Source organism: Euleptes europaea, chromosome 7 (genome assembly GCF_029931775.1).
Source record: "Euleptes europaea isolate rEulEur1 chromosome 7, rEulEur1.hap1, whole genome shotgun sequence".
Taxonomy (NCBI): domain Eukaryota; kingdom Metazoa; phylum Chordata; class Lepidosauria; order Squamata; family Sphaerodactylidae; genus Euleptes; species Euleptes europaea.
In genome coordinates, this window is record NC_079318.1 from 33,707,262 (window position 1) to 33,721,515 (window position 14,254).

The 14,254-nt window shown below is 41.3% G+C and overlaps 1 protein-coding gene across 2 annotated transcripts in view; it reads left to right on the forward strand.

Annotated features, from left to right (window-relative positions):
* CRIM1 (cysteine rich transmembrane BMP regulator 1) overlaps positions 1-14,254 on the forward strand; it is a 171,759-nt gene that overhangs the window by 92,122 nt on the left and 65,383 nt on the right. The window lies entirely within an intron of this gene.

The following is a 14,254-nucleotide window of genomic DNA, read 5'->3' on the forward strand; positions in this document are numbered from 1 at the left end:
AAGTGGCACCTACAATGTCCCACAGTAGGTAATAAATATTCACAGGAGTTCCCTGCACAACTTGTTTTAGTGCACTGGTATAAATTGGCATATAGTTCTAATTTGGTTTATTGGCAACTGTTCACCTTTATCTCTATCTTTCTGTAGAGCATCCCGTAATTATATATTTTTGCTATTTGTTATGGTTATCATTTCTTTTTTAAAAAAAAAAATCTTCCATTTGCAAAGGCAGCATACCTCTGAATAAATAATGACTTGGATTCTGCAGCAAATCTCTGATGAGAGAATGGATTTCTGTCAGTGGAACACGACTTTCAGTCTCAGGACGACCTCTCATTGAAACGGCAAACAACTGGCATATAGCGATATCCAAATGATGAACAGCTCTTCTTTTGCTTTTGACTTCAGAATGAAGTGTGTGTGAAGGTGCAGAGGTTTGCTCCCACATTTGGCCTCCATGTTCTTAGAGAGCAGTTGCTGAGCTACAGTAATCTTGTGATACAGTAGTGGAGGAGTTTTGAGCCTCCTGAGCCTAATCTCCTATGTACAGAGTTCTTTGGACTACAGCAAAGGTATGTGCCCCCAATCCTAGACTTTCATGAGCAAGTCCCATTGAATTCTGATTTACTTCTGAGTGCTCAGAATTGTGCTGTCAAAACAATGGGGGTAATACTGTGCCACGAAAGTGCATAAGAAGAAGCCAGAGTCTGGATTCTGTTTGGCAATTGTAAACTTCATAGTGACATCAATAACTGATAATGATTTGGATCCAGTCAAGATTTCCACTAACAGAAGGGGGAGGATTTTCACTGAAACCGCCCCCCCGGTGCAGACCTTCAGCTCCCTCCCCATGCTGTTCCTGAGATCCCCTGTTCCTCATTTCAAGGATTATTTGGGGCCTCAGTCAGAGGAAAGAGGCAAGGAAGTCAGTGAGAAGGGATAAAGCCCTTCTGAGATGTTGACACAGATTCCAGTGCCTGCTTCATCATGCCTGCCCTGCTGGTTCATGGGCTGCCCTTGGTTATGTTGCAGAGACATGAATCCCTTTCCCTTGCTGGATTGCTAGCAGTGGAGGCTAGTTTAAGAGCAATCCCTCCAAAACTTCAGAGGCTGTTTTCAGAACTACTATTTTATCATGTTTTTTGCCATATCACTCTTAGTGACTGGAACTGATTATTTGCCAACTGTACTTGGTGCTCCCAACAATTGTGAACTGTTGACCAGGGACTCTGATTAATGGGTTTTTTACCTTTGGTTTACTCACTCTGCTGTTACATACTTTAGGCCCTAAAATGGAGGGGAGGGGAGAGTTTGAGTGACACTAACTAAACACTGAGTTACTCTGATAACTGGTCTAAGTAAAACAGTAACAATGAGTTTGTGTTGGTGGTACTCAGTTGTAAAATGTGTCACTGTGGCTATTGGGTGGTGGGCTGTGTTTCCTTACGTAGTCATCTTAATTTGCATCAATATTTTCCTACCATTAGAAGAAAATTAATTGTTGCTTCTAGCTTAACTGTATTAGTTGTGATTTTATGCTAGTTTTACGATTGTTTATTATTTTTATTGTATTGTGAACCACTTTGTATATATTACTGTGAAGAGGTAGCATATAATACCAGGAATAAAGGTCTTCCAAGTTTTTTTTGTTATCCTGGGCTGATTAAATTCCTGTCCTCAGTTTGTGCATTGTTGAATGCTGAGCAGCACAATTATCACACTGACTTACCAAGAGCGACTAGGGTATTGTTTCCCCTTTGTCATTTTCAGTATCTTCAACTCCTTTGCTTCCTTCCCTTCACAACTGTATATATGCCGAGGACATTCAGTTGAAATCAAATGGCTCTTGATTACATCCTTTTGAAATATGAGCAATATCATCCATTTGACAATCTACGAAGTTGGCTTTGTGCACCTCCTTTTAAAAATGTGGATGAGTGCTCCTGGATTTTTGCTACCTCGGGTCTCAAACTTCCAGGTGCCAGTTTGTTATTGTGCCTAGAAATTTCATTGTAGCACCTAGTACTTCTGCAGTGATTTTATTGTTGTGTCCTTCAGTAACCCGCAGTCAAAGTACAAAACTTAATTATTTTGTGTCTCAGTATTTTGGTGTGTGAAATAAAAATGCATGTGCATGAAGTTCTTTTCATTGTTTGTTTATGAGTTACCTTTCCTTTCCTTTTATCCCTTAGAAGCTCCTTGATCAATTGATCTTGAGCAGCATATATATAGTGTTGGAGGGATATAAGGACTGAAACAAATCTTGCCACTGACAATGTAGCCTTGGGGTCCCTGTCGCTTAATAAAAAAGGCATTATGTCAGTCACAGAGGCATTGGATTTGTATATTAAAAGGGGGGAAATATAGTGCGATCGAAGTTCCTCGTAAAAGCGGCATTCCAAAAGGGCATGGGCTAATGTGTCAGTAGAGCCAGAAGAGCAAGGGCAGATCCTGTCTGAGTATGGTATATTCAGAATTCTGCCCTGCATTACCATAGAAGGGTTAGCATTCAATCTAGCCAAGCAAAAAGCTCTACAGAGACGAGGAGTTGTCAGATAATATGTATAGGCAGGCAGACCACGTGGAGGGGGTATTCCGAAGAACTGGGATGAACAGACGCGACGAGCACGAAAAGTAGTGCTGTTATAATCAAGCTCTTTAATGCGCTTCTTAATTTTGGCAAAAGCTTCCGTTTTCCCAAGATCTGATAACATATCCTGCGAGAAGCCCAGCAACGCCAGTTTCTCATCAAAGATTTTTTGCCATGAGGATTTGAAAGGGTCATGCTTCAGAGAAGCTAGGAACCCCTCAGTGCTAAAGCACAGTTTAAGGTGTAGTTTAAAGGCGGCCAACCACGCCCTAGCTTCAAGTGACATTTCGAGTGACGAAGAGTAACGCCAGCAACACATCGAGGGGCATTTAGGAGTTTTCGTAAGAACTGAAGCAGTGGACGATCTATAGATTCATTGATGACTGTAATCCAGATGGCAACACCAAAGAGGATAATTGGGGTAATTTTCAGGTTAAAAACCTGAATAGCCCCTGAAATATATTTGCCACCTTTGGTGTGAAAAAAATTGACAATAGCACCAACCCCAGGTTTAATTTTGTTGGACACTGCTTTTTGATGGGCATTCCAATTTAGGTTATGGGAAAACAGAATGCCAAGGTAAACAAACTCCTTGACTTGGTCAACCTCAAAGCCATCTAATACCCAGCGAAAAAGAGGCATTTTTCTCCTCTTAGTGAAGATCATGATCTTAGATTTATGATGGTTTATTTTAAGACCTTCCCCAGAGCAGTACTCAGAAAAAGTTTGCAAAGATCTTTTCAAACCAATTCTTGTGCGGGACAGGAGAACTGCATCGTCAGCATAGAGTAGAATCGGGGTGGAATGGCTTGCAAGCTTTGGGGGGTGGCAAAACTCTGAGAAATTGGTTGCCATATCATTCAGGTATAGATTAAACAAGAGAGGAGCAAGGAGGCAACCTTGTCTAACTCCCTTGACCAGTTCAAAAGGCTCAGTTAGTTCTCCTTGGTTGCCACAGTGAACCTGAGCTGTGAGGTCAGTATGAAATTGCTGAATAAGCCATAGTAACCTCCTATCCATAGTAGAATGTGATAGTTTCAACCATAGCCTCTCCCTCGGGATGGTATCAAAAGCTCCCTTAAGATCCATAAAACCCGCATAAAGGGTGCCATTTCGGGGGGAGGAATATTTCTTGGCTAGATGGGAGAGCACTAAACAGTGGTCCATGACAGACCAACCCCTTCGAAAGCCAATCTGTTCCCAGCCAAGGATGTCATTACTCTCAACCCAGTCCAACAGCCTCTTTAATAAGTAGGAGAAATATAATTTGCCTAAGCAAGACAAAAGGCTGATTGGACGATAACAGCTTGGGTCAGAGCGCTGACCTTTTTTAAAGATTGGGATGATAATAGTATGTCTCCAAGATTTTGGAATAGCTCCTGATGTATTAATTTGTGTGAATACAGGAGCAAGAATGTTGGCCCACCATTCGCTGTTGACTTTAAAAAGTTCGTAGGGAATTAGATCAGGACCTGGGGCTTTGCCTGAGCGTAGGCGATCAATGAGCGGTTTAATGTCCTTAGGAGACACATCTGGCCAGGAATTCAGCAAAATAGAAGGTGCTACAGGTATAAGACCCTGGTTTTCCACACAGTAGGAGAAGAGGCTCTTGAAGTAAGCTACCCAGACCGAAGACGGGATACATGCGGGGACTCTGACATAGCCATTACTTAAAGAATTCACAGTCTGCCAGAAGGTTGAATTATCATTGTTGTTTATAGCTGTAATCAAGCTCCTCCAATTTTATGAGTTACCATAATTCAGTGCAGGTAAATGAGTTCACCTCTTAATAATTTGCTTTCTAAGTTTCCTGTTTATTCCTATATATGATTAGATTTTGTTGTAGGGTTAGATTTTGTTGTAGCAATAATTAGAAAATCTGGCTGATAAATTCAGAACCCTGAAGGATGAAAATGAGCCTGGCTTTTAAATTTTAGGGCTGACTCATAGAGCCATAGAAAAATTTTCAAGGGCTGCTTCAGACTGTTGCCTTGTCTGTGTCTACTGAGGGCTGTTGAGACTATTATGACCTGAGAAATCAGTTCTGCATTGATTCTTATAAGGGTTAAATCTTTCTGCAATTGCTGAAACCATTAGAGGTAGGCTGCAACCAGGGACCCATCTCTTGTGCCTGGATCAAGTTCAGCTGAGAACCCTCTCAAGTAACATTTTTGTATGTATTTGAGAGCTATTCTTGGTAGGTAAGCAGGATAAAAATATTGTAAATCATCAATACATCTCATTCTCAACATCACCAAATCGGTGGATCCTTAAATCCAGAGACTAGAACTATGAATGGTCAAGACAGTTTTTTCTGGAAACCTGAAAAAAGCCCCAGGTTTGTAGGAAAATCAGAAATACACATGCTTGCGCTCTCTCACACACACACAAATAATAGAAGCAATACCTATAGCTTTAAGAAACGAATGCCCTCTAGGCAATCACAAGAGTTTTGCCAGCCTGCAAATCTTCGGTTTTGTCAGTAAAAGGCAGTGGGAAGGGGCAGGTTCTTTTTAGGGTTATCTTGACCTTTTAAGGATGGCTCACTGGGGCTGGGGCTGGCAGCCACCACCAGATGACTTGCTACCATGTGACTTCCATTACTCACCCTGGCCCAGCTGCTTGCTGCTGTTCAACACCAGCCCCCAAATGAAAGTCAGTGTGGTATATAGTCAGACCATTTGTCTATCATGGCCTGTATTGTCTGTTCTGATGATCAGAGGCTCTCCAGGATCACAGGGTGAGGTCTTTCACATTAGCTACTGCCTGATTCTTTTAACTGGAGATTTTTGGAATTGAACCCAGGACCTTCTGCATGCAAAGCATAGAGTCTATTACTTAGTGATAGCCCCCATCATCATCCAACAATGTTTTAGTAACTAGGGAACTGGGGAAAAGCAGGCTAAAAAGAAATTAGGATAAATGCTTATGGAGGAAAAAATTGTATGATTGCTGGAACAAAGTATGTGAGGATTGAAACTTGGCTGTAGGAGTTCTAGACTGTTTACTATTTAATTCATTTTATTTATTTCATTTGTTTTTCAGACAGTCATGGCATTAAGGAAACATTATGGGCAAAAAGTTGCATCTACTAGCTAAATCATTTGAAAACAGTATTTGGAATTGTGCAAATCCTCTCTTAAATTATTGATCTGCAATCCTTGTTATCTGAAATTAGAGATGGGAGATGTTGAAACATTCCTTAAGCCTGTCGTCCCCACATAGTTGTAAATGTGAAGAGCCAGGAGAATGAAACTCAGTCGCCACACACTTTATTTCTGTTATTTGTGCTGAGTCCTTTCATTTAAAAGATGTTCCTATGCTAGCATGTACTTCAAGTAAGTGGCAACTTCTATTTCTGGATTCTTACTTAGTGCCACAAGTGTGTCAGACTGGGAAGCTGTTCTAAAATACCTAAACAAAACTGTGCAATTTAAATCCTGTAGAATCAATTTCAGAACTAATCCTGAACCATGCCAAAAGTGTAGTTTGCAAAGGATAAGTGAAACAAGTTTGTACATCATCAAATATACTTACTACTGAATTCCTTACCAACTGAAAGGCACTTGAAAATAGAGATTGGCATAAATTAGATTCTAGTACTGGTCTGGCTCCCACATCAAACCTGCACTCAACCCAGTCAAGCCTAATTTACTTCTTTGCATGAAATGACCAAATGGCTGTTGGTTTACTTATCCTACCTTTATTTTATTTATACTCTACCTTTCTTCCCACTGGGGATCCAAAGTGGCTTACATCATTCTTCCCTCCTCTGTATATCCTCACAACAAGACTCTGTAGTAGGTTAGGATAAGAATGTGTGACTGGCCCAAGATCAACATTGTACTTTAGTGGAGTCCAAGAATTCCTTATAACAATCGTGATGAGAGGGAAAAGCTAAAACGGGAGTTCATTTTGTCTTGTGAACCCACGAAAGGAGCTCAAATAGGAAATTTGCTGCAGGGATGAAAATCAGTGGATTTATCTGTTGGAAATAGGGTTGCCAACCTCCAGGTACTAGCTGGAGATCTCCTGCTATTACAGCAGATCTCCAGCCGATAGAGATCCGTTCACCTGGAAAAAATGGCCGCTTTGGCAATTGGACTCTATGGCATTGAAGTCCCTCCCTTCCCCAGACTCCACCCTCCTCAGGCTCCGCCCCAAAAATCTCCCGCTGGTGGTGAAGAGGGACCTCGCAACCCTAATTGGAAGTGTATATTAAGCAACAATTCTAAATTGTGACACTTCTGTGTAAAGTGAATGTGAGGTTGACTTGATCCATTAATAACTGAAGATGGTTTTCTGCAACTCACAGAATACACTGATCTCATTTATAGAAGAATTTTGGAAGTCACCACTCATTTAATGCCCAGTGAAGAGAATGTTAGCATGTCTGGGTTGAACATTGTGTTTGTGTTGTAAAACCTTCAGTAGAGAGTTATTACATTTTAATTTTTGTAATCTTTTTGCTGTAATAAAATTGTTAACCTGTTAAGTTTATAAGTTGTGGTCATTTTTCAGACCTACCACAGTTTCTCAAACAATTAGTTTTTTTGGGTATGTATATCCTTCCTGTATGTTTTATTGTAACAGAAGATAGACATGTGACTTAACTGATTCTATCCTATTTCCTCCCAATCTGGAAATAGTTGTAGGGAAGATTTATGTGCTTATAGGTAGTAATGAGTCAGCCATTCTGTTTCCACTGAGTACCAAGAGGCTCACTCCAGCCATGGCTATTAGAAGACAGTGCCTTTTACATAAGGTCATCTATGATTCCATGTAGCTGATTTATCTTTCATTTTTATCTCACTTTTCTTCCAGAGAAATTGATGGTAGCATATGTGTCCATCCGCCTTGGTTTGTCCTAACCTTCCTGTTCAATAGGTTAGGCTGAGGGAGTGAAAACCTTAGACATTAGTGGGTTTTATGGCAGAACAGCGTTTTGAAACTGGGTCCCCACTCTTAATTTCAGCATCTACGCCACACAGGTGAACACTGGATGTATAATTCCAACTCTGAAGCCAGGTTTTTCTGATGCAATGAGAAAGCCTCAGCTTGTCTAGCAATATCCATTTAGGCCATGGGTCGCAAAAGTGCGGCTCCCGAGCCGCAGGCGGCTCTTTGAGCCCTTGAGTGCAGCTCTTTCCATGTGCGGGCCAGGCTGAGTAGCGAAAGGGGGGGGGCGGGAGAGAGTCTGCGCAGGAGGTGCTTGGGTTACGTCGGAGCGACCATGTGCTGCTGCTGCTGGCGGGCCTGCTGTGGGGAGAGAGTCTGCGCAGGAGGCGCTCGAATTACAAAGGGGCGATCAGTGCTGCTGCTGCTGGCTGGTCTGCTGTGGGGATTGGGGGTTTCTTAAGCAGCGGAGGGAGTGGCCGCCGTTTAGATATTTGCACAGTAAGCCCACTTGCTGCCTCCTGGCTTCTGCTGTCAGCTCCTCGAGTCCCTCTTCAGAAAGGCTCGAGAGAAATTCTCATTGGTTTGGACGCGCTTCTCCCGGAAGAGGAAGCCCCGTGCGGCGCCTTTCTCACTTGAGGCCGCCCGCAGCCCGGACGGGAGGGGGAGGCAGAGAGCGAGCTGCCCCGGCAGCTGCCACCTCTTCCCTCCCTGCCGCGCAGGCCTCTCTTTCGGTACGGCCGCTCTCATCCCCTCGCCCCCAGGGCTGCAGAGTGAGCCCAAGACCTTGCTCAGGCTGCCCCTGGGAGGGGGGAGGGGACTGGCGCCATGGCCTCGAGGGAGGGAGGGAGGGGCAGTTGGGGGACTCTCCTTTCTCCCCCTCCCCCCGTGGAAGCCGCCTGGACACGCGGGCCTGCCTGCCTGCCCCTCCAGCCGAGGGAGGGGGGGCTCCTCCAGCCAAGCCACCTTGCTCGGGCATCTGCCTGCCCTGAATCTGGAGCCCGTCAGTCCCAGTATGGTAGGGGGGGTGAGCACCTGCCCCTCCCTCTGGCCAGGAGGGAACTGGCATGTCCTTGGGTTGGGGGGGGGGGAGGATGGATGGACTGTGCATCTCCACCTTGTTTGTTTGCATGGAACACACACAGACCGGGGACCTGCTGGCCTCTTCCTCTGTGCCTGGGATCCCTGGACGTCTGGACCCTCGCTGGGTAATGGTGGGGTGGAGAAAACAGTGGGCCTTTTTGTCTGGCAATTGTTAGCCCTCCCCTGGCCTATTACTACAGGTTTCCCCTCTTCCTGCTACTTTGTGCCTCTTTCAAAAGGAACAGGGGGTGGTGGTTACACTCTCCCCACAGCCATTCAGCACCCCACTGTGCAGTAGGTGCTCTACTGGTTTCTACTCCTGCTTCTTTTCTTTTCTGTTACCCAGATGGAAAACTCGGCACTTATCCTTGTTGAATTGCATCCTGTTCACATCTGCCCACTTTTCCAGTGTGTTCAGATCTCATTGAATGCTTTCTCTATCTTCTGGTTACCTGGTGTGTTCGCTGCTCCTCCCAATTTGGTGTCATCTGGAGTAGTACCTCTCTTGCCCTCTTCCAGATCATTAATAAAAAATAATGAAAAGTACCAGGCCCAGAACTGATCCCTGTGCCCCCCCCACTGGACACCTCTCTCCATTCAGATGAAATGCCTGCTCCTGCTGCTTTCTTCTCCCCACCCCCCGGAGGGGATTTAATATATTTATGTTGCGTCCCCCTCTAAGCCACCTTTACTCTGATCTGAGAAGCGCCAAATGCGTTTGTTTTTTCTCTCACGTGGGAGCTGCTGTGAATCATGTCCCTTACAAACAATGCCTTCCCACCCAGCCCTGGAGAGCCCGCTCTCTTTTCTAGGTCGGCTGCCCTCAATAGTCATTTGGGGTCATTTAGTCCAGGATCAGAGGAGCAGGCCTGTTAGGTTCTTTGGGGCACAGGCAGGACAGTACTGCTGCTGCAGTCATTGTCATGATTTAATGTTATGGATACCTTACAAGTTAATTTTTATCAATAAATAAGATCATTATTAAGTTTGATGTCAAGTTTTATTCAGTGTACCTATAGTTTAATTAAGACTTAAAACTTTAATTAAAGTTTATTAAGTCAATAAACAGTGTACCTACCTATATAGTTTGAGTTTAAAAAATTTGGCTCTCAAAAGAAATCTCAGTTGTTGTACTGTTGATATTTGGCTTTCTTGACTAATTAGTTTGATGACCCCTGATTTAGGCTGAAGTCTGCTGAGATCAGATTCAGGTTATGATTCATCACCTGAAATCCATGGAGTTTTGCTTTCCTGTTTTTTCTGTAAGTAATATAGTAGGTGTGCCTCCTTCCCAATAGCTTTGCACTCAGTGTCATACTGGGTACATTTACTTTTGCCTTTCTAATATTACTTGCATGAAGAGGGTATGAAGAGTTTCTGTGTTCTTGTAAAAATGGAGGGATTCAAAAGCTGACAAATTCCCTATATTGTTTTATTCTTTGTAGTCAGAGTTTTGTAAACAGAGCCTGCTAGGAAGAGGCAAAAGTGATCCACACATTCCAATGGAGGTATCTTTAATACAAATGTTGTTCAATGTTACATAATTAGGTAGCTGACTGAAAACCCTTCAGTTCTGAACTTGTTAAAAGTTCTTTATCCTGTGGTGATCTTCTAAAGCATGTTTCCATAAACCTACCTCTATTTTAATACATTGCCATCCCTAACGGCTTATGCCAAATAAACTAGTTAATACTGAAACTGTCACTACAAATTTAAATACATTGTTGTAGAATCTTGTTTTTAAAAATTCAAAGATAACCTGTTGCATTGAATATAAGGCTAGATATGATCCGAAGATGAGGTAAAAGTTCAGAAATAATTCCTTTTTATCTTAATCAGTTCATCCATGTGGAGTGTGCTATACATATTGTCTGTCCGAGATAATCTTTCTTAATCTAATTAACTACCCTTTTGATATCCTGAAAATCCTTTCGGGTATTTTGCATTCCTGTATGGATCCCTGTCTGCCTGACTGCTTCAGCTGGGTAATCATTTTTCTTGTTTATCCCTAATCCTTTTAATATTTCCTTCCTGCCCATGTGTAACTGTACAGTGCCCCTATTGTTTGCCATCTTTTCACTGACATCTGCAAAAGACGGCCAAGTGGAAGAAAGGTGTTTTTGTATTTGAATGTGGGTTTAACAACGGATATAAAAATTTTAAAAAAGCAAAACTGTTTTCAGCGCAGTGACAGCAGCAAATAATACTGCGCCATAGTTTGGTTTGTATCTTAACCTAGCTAAGTAAGACAAATGATACAGTAAAAGGGGTACCATAAGCAAGTCATCCTCGTTTGAACAAGAACCATTTAAAATCCTGCCCTGCTTGCCCTACAGCCATTTTTAATGTTGGTCAGTTTTCAAGGTTGAGGGGGAAAGACTACAAACCATCAGTCATCACTTAGATTATATAAGTACTTCCATTGGGGGGGAAATGGAAGGGTTACTCTATATGTGGCTCCCATTTCTGTGATAATTACTTTATAACCCAATTAGTTTTAGGGAATAAATTTATGAAGCAATCAGAATTCCAGTTGTATTGGTAATACAGAAAAGTGTGTATTAGATTCTTTAACGGGTATATTAGAGCTTAGTTATAAAGTCCTATATTCTAAATCCACGCTTGCATTGAAATTGAGAACATGGCTATATAGCGCTGCCTTATAGAGAGTCTTTTTAAAAACATTTTAAAACAGAAAGCCACCACCCAAACAAACAATAAAAACAAACCTTTAAAAAAACAAACAAACAATATAGTAAAAAATTCATCAAGTTGAATCAGATTATTTACAGAGGGCTTCGTATTTAACACTTTTCCAGTTTATTTTACAATTACAGATAAGAGAGGAATTCATTGATGCCATTGGGTTTTTTAAATAATGCTTTATATATTTTGGACTTAATTTCTTTTCCATTATCTGAGGAAGAGCTTAGATAGATGCTGAATACCTTTCTGATTCATATATGAAAGTTATGCCACATTTCATAGAAATCTGATATTTTAGCTTTACCTTTGACTGCTCTAAACTGATGTGTCAGTTTTCCTGCCATAACTATTTGCCACAGTTCAGAATACCAAGAATGTAGTGTTAAATGTTCTGTGGTTTAACATTTTGCTGTTACCCTACAGAGTCAATTGAGAGTCAAACCATTGGTCTATCTAGTTCAGTGCTGTCTACCTGAGACCCCAGTAGAAACACTGCCAGTTCAGAGCAAAGATCTTAACACTTGCTACATCAGATTGTTCAATTGGAAGTACCAGGCATTGAACCTGGTCCTTTCTGCATTTGTGCCAAGGAAAGATACCCTCCTCCCATCCTTTCAGAGGATGCTTGAAGCATGTTGGAAGATTTCTGCAGTTAACTAGGGTGGGGAAATCACCAGAGCCTGTTGTTAATTAAATATTTTCTGGATTAAATAAAAGTTCTTACTAATTTATTGATATAACCATATAAATTGGTGAAATGATTCAATAGAGTATTTGTACAACCTCAGAGGGTATATAGTAAGTTTCTTAAACATTTCACTTACTATTTTTAATGGAATTATACACAGTACATTGCTTATTTTACTATTAAAAGTGTTTTTTATTTTAAAATATCTTTTTTTAAATCCAGTTTTACCCACCCTGAAAGCAACTATAGGATATTTTTAAAATGCTGAGTTGAATATTTAATTAACCATAGTCTTTACTCATGGTAGTTTATGCACATTCATATTAAGAGCTAGCTCCTCTGGTCAGTGCTTGCTGTTTCGGGCAGAGGAACACTCCCCTGTGATTTGCATAAGTATGTTGGCTGTTGATCTTGTCACTGAACTAATTTACCAACTTTCTTTGAAGTATAATAGTAAGAGTGGGAAGAGTTATGTTAGACCTTGCCTTATTACACTTCTGTTGTGCCTGGTTCCAAAGCCTTGTGGTAAGTAGCAGCAGTGCATGTGATCTTATTTTAAGGTCACATCAGAATATAAAATTTCACCAGTTTGATTTACAGATTTGCACAAATTGTGTAACTCAAGAAAACATGCTGGGAATTTTTTAGATCATAATGTGTTAAAAGTTTCAGTAGTCAGTGGCCTAGATACAACAGAGCATTTCCACAGACAGAAGAATTTCTACCAGCCGAGCACAGCTTTCTCACCCTTGCCTCTGCAGCCTTGAATGGCCCCTAAAATGCTTCCCAGGAGCAGCATTTTGGGGGCTTTTGATAGTTATGGCCTTTATGACACTAGCACCGTTTGTAAATAGTCTCTTGACTTATTAAAAACCAGTCAGTATAGAAGAGTACTGTCAGTGGTGTAATTATCACATTAAACTATAATGTTCTGTAGTAACCCTATATAAAATTCTTGGAATAGGCATAATGTATATTGTGGCTTGTTCCAGGTATAATTAAGCTGCCACATTTTGCACCAGCTGAAGTTTCCATGTTGTCTTTGAGGAGGTAACATTGCATAGTAAAAATATTTCAGTAATTAACCTTGATCATGGATAGGTCATCCATCTCTAGATCATGTGAATCTGTGTGGTAGTCACAAAAGCAAGTTTGGCTACCACACCCACCTGTTTTTCTATTTTAAAAACAAAACCCAAACTCTTAACAAAATCGATGAAGGTAAACACCCCCAATAAAGCACGGGCAGCAAAATATCATTCAGGCCACCAGCTTGGCCAGTCAGCTTCGCCTCAGTCTTGTCTGGATTTGGTTCAGCTGAGGCAGAGACAGCGGTTTTGGAAGTATGATGTTAGCATATTTATATGCTATGTCAGAGGTTCTTTAAACTTGTTAAGCGGTTAGGCATAGATATTAACAGTTGTGGGTGATAATACCAAAGCCTATGAAACACTCAGGGCTAAATCCCATGCCATTGGCTCGGAATCTCCAATCATAACCTTCTGAGCAGTCCACTAAAAAAATGTAAACTATTCAAGTGTTTAATGCCTAATCTTTATATTCTATTCCAAGTACTGCAATAAAATTGAGTCAAATGCAGCTGAAAGATCCAGTGTAAATTTTAAAAAACACTTACAATGTTATCTTTCTTCCTGTTGTTGCTATCCAGTCACTCACTTCATCATTTTTACTCAATTAATTCTGAGCATGGGGTAGATTCCTACCAATCATGAACATTCTGTTACTTATATCACCATAGGGATATTCTTTCCCCTTACCTCAATTTCCTTGTTAGGGTAAAGTAGACAAAGTGGGATATGTCTTTGGTTTCAGAAAGATTACCAACACATAGAAAAAGAGCTTAGCTTTTACTTAGTCTATGCAAGTTACTGAAAACAGCAGCTGAATAAAAGATGAATCAAAAAGAGAAATATGCTGTCACCTCCCCTCCTATTTAAACTTTCTTCAAAGAGAATATTAGGGTAGAAGTTGGCATTCTATAAAACTGACTCCCCTTTTTTACTTTGTGGCTATGAGCCGGGTAAATTTTATCCTATGTCCTCTTATAGGGTTCTGTTCCATTCCCCCAAACAATCATCCCACACCCATACAAAAGAATTCCTCACACTTTTTCCGTATAAAACCCTTCCTGGTGTCTTCTGAAATGAGAAGATTGTGGAGATTCATTGTGTAGGTGATGCTCAGCTAATTCTCTTGGGAAGCTCACTTGTTTCATCTAAACAGTAATCACCATATGGATTAGTTTTTGCTCCAATTAGCTGGATTTTCAG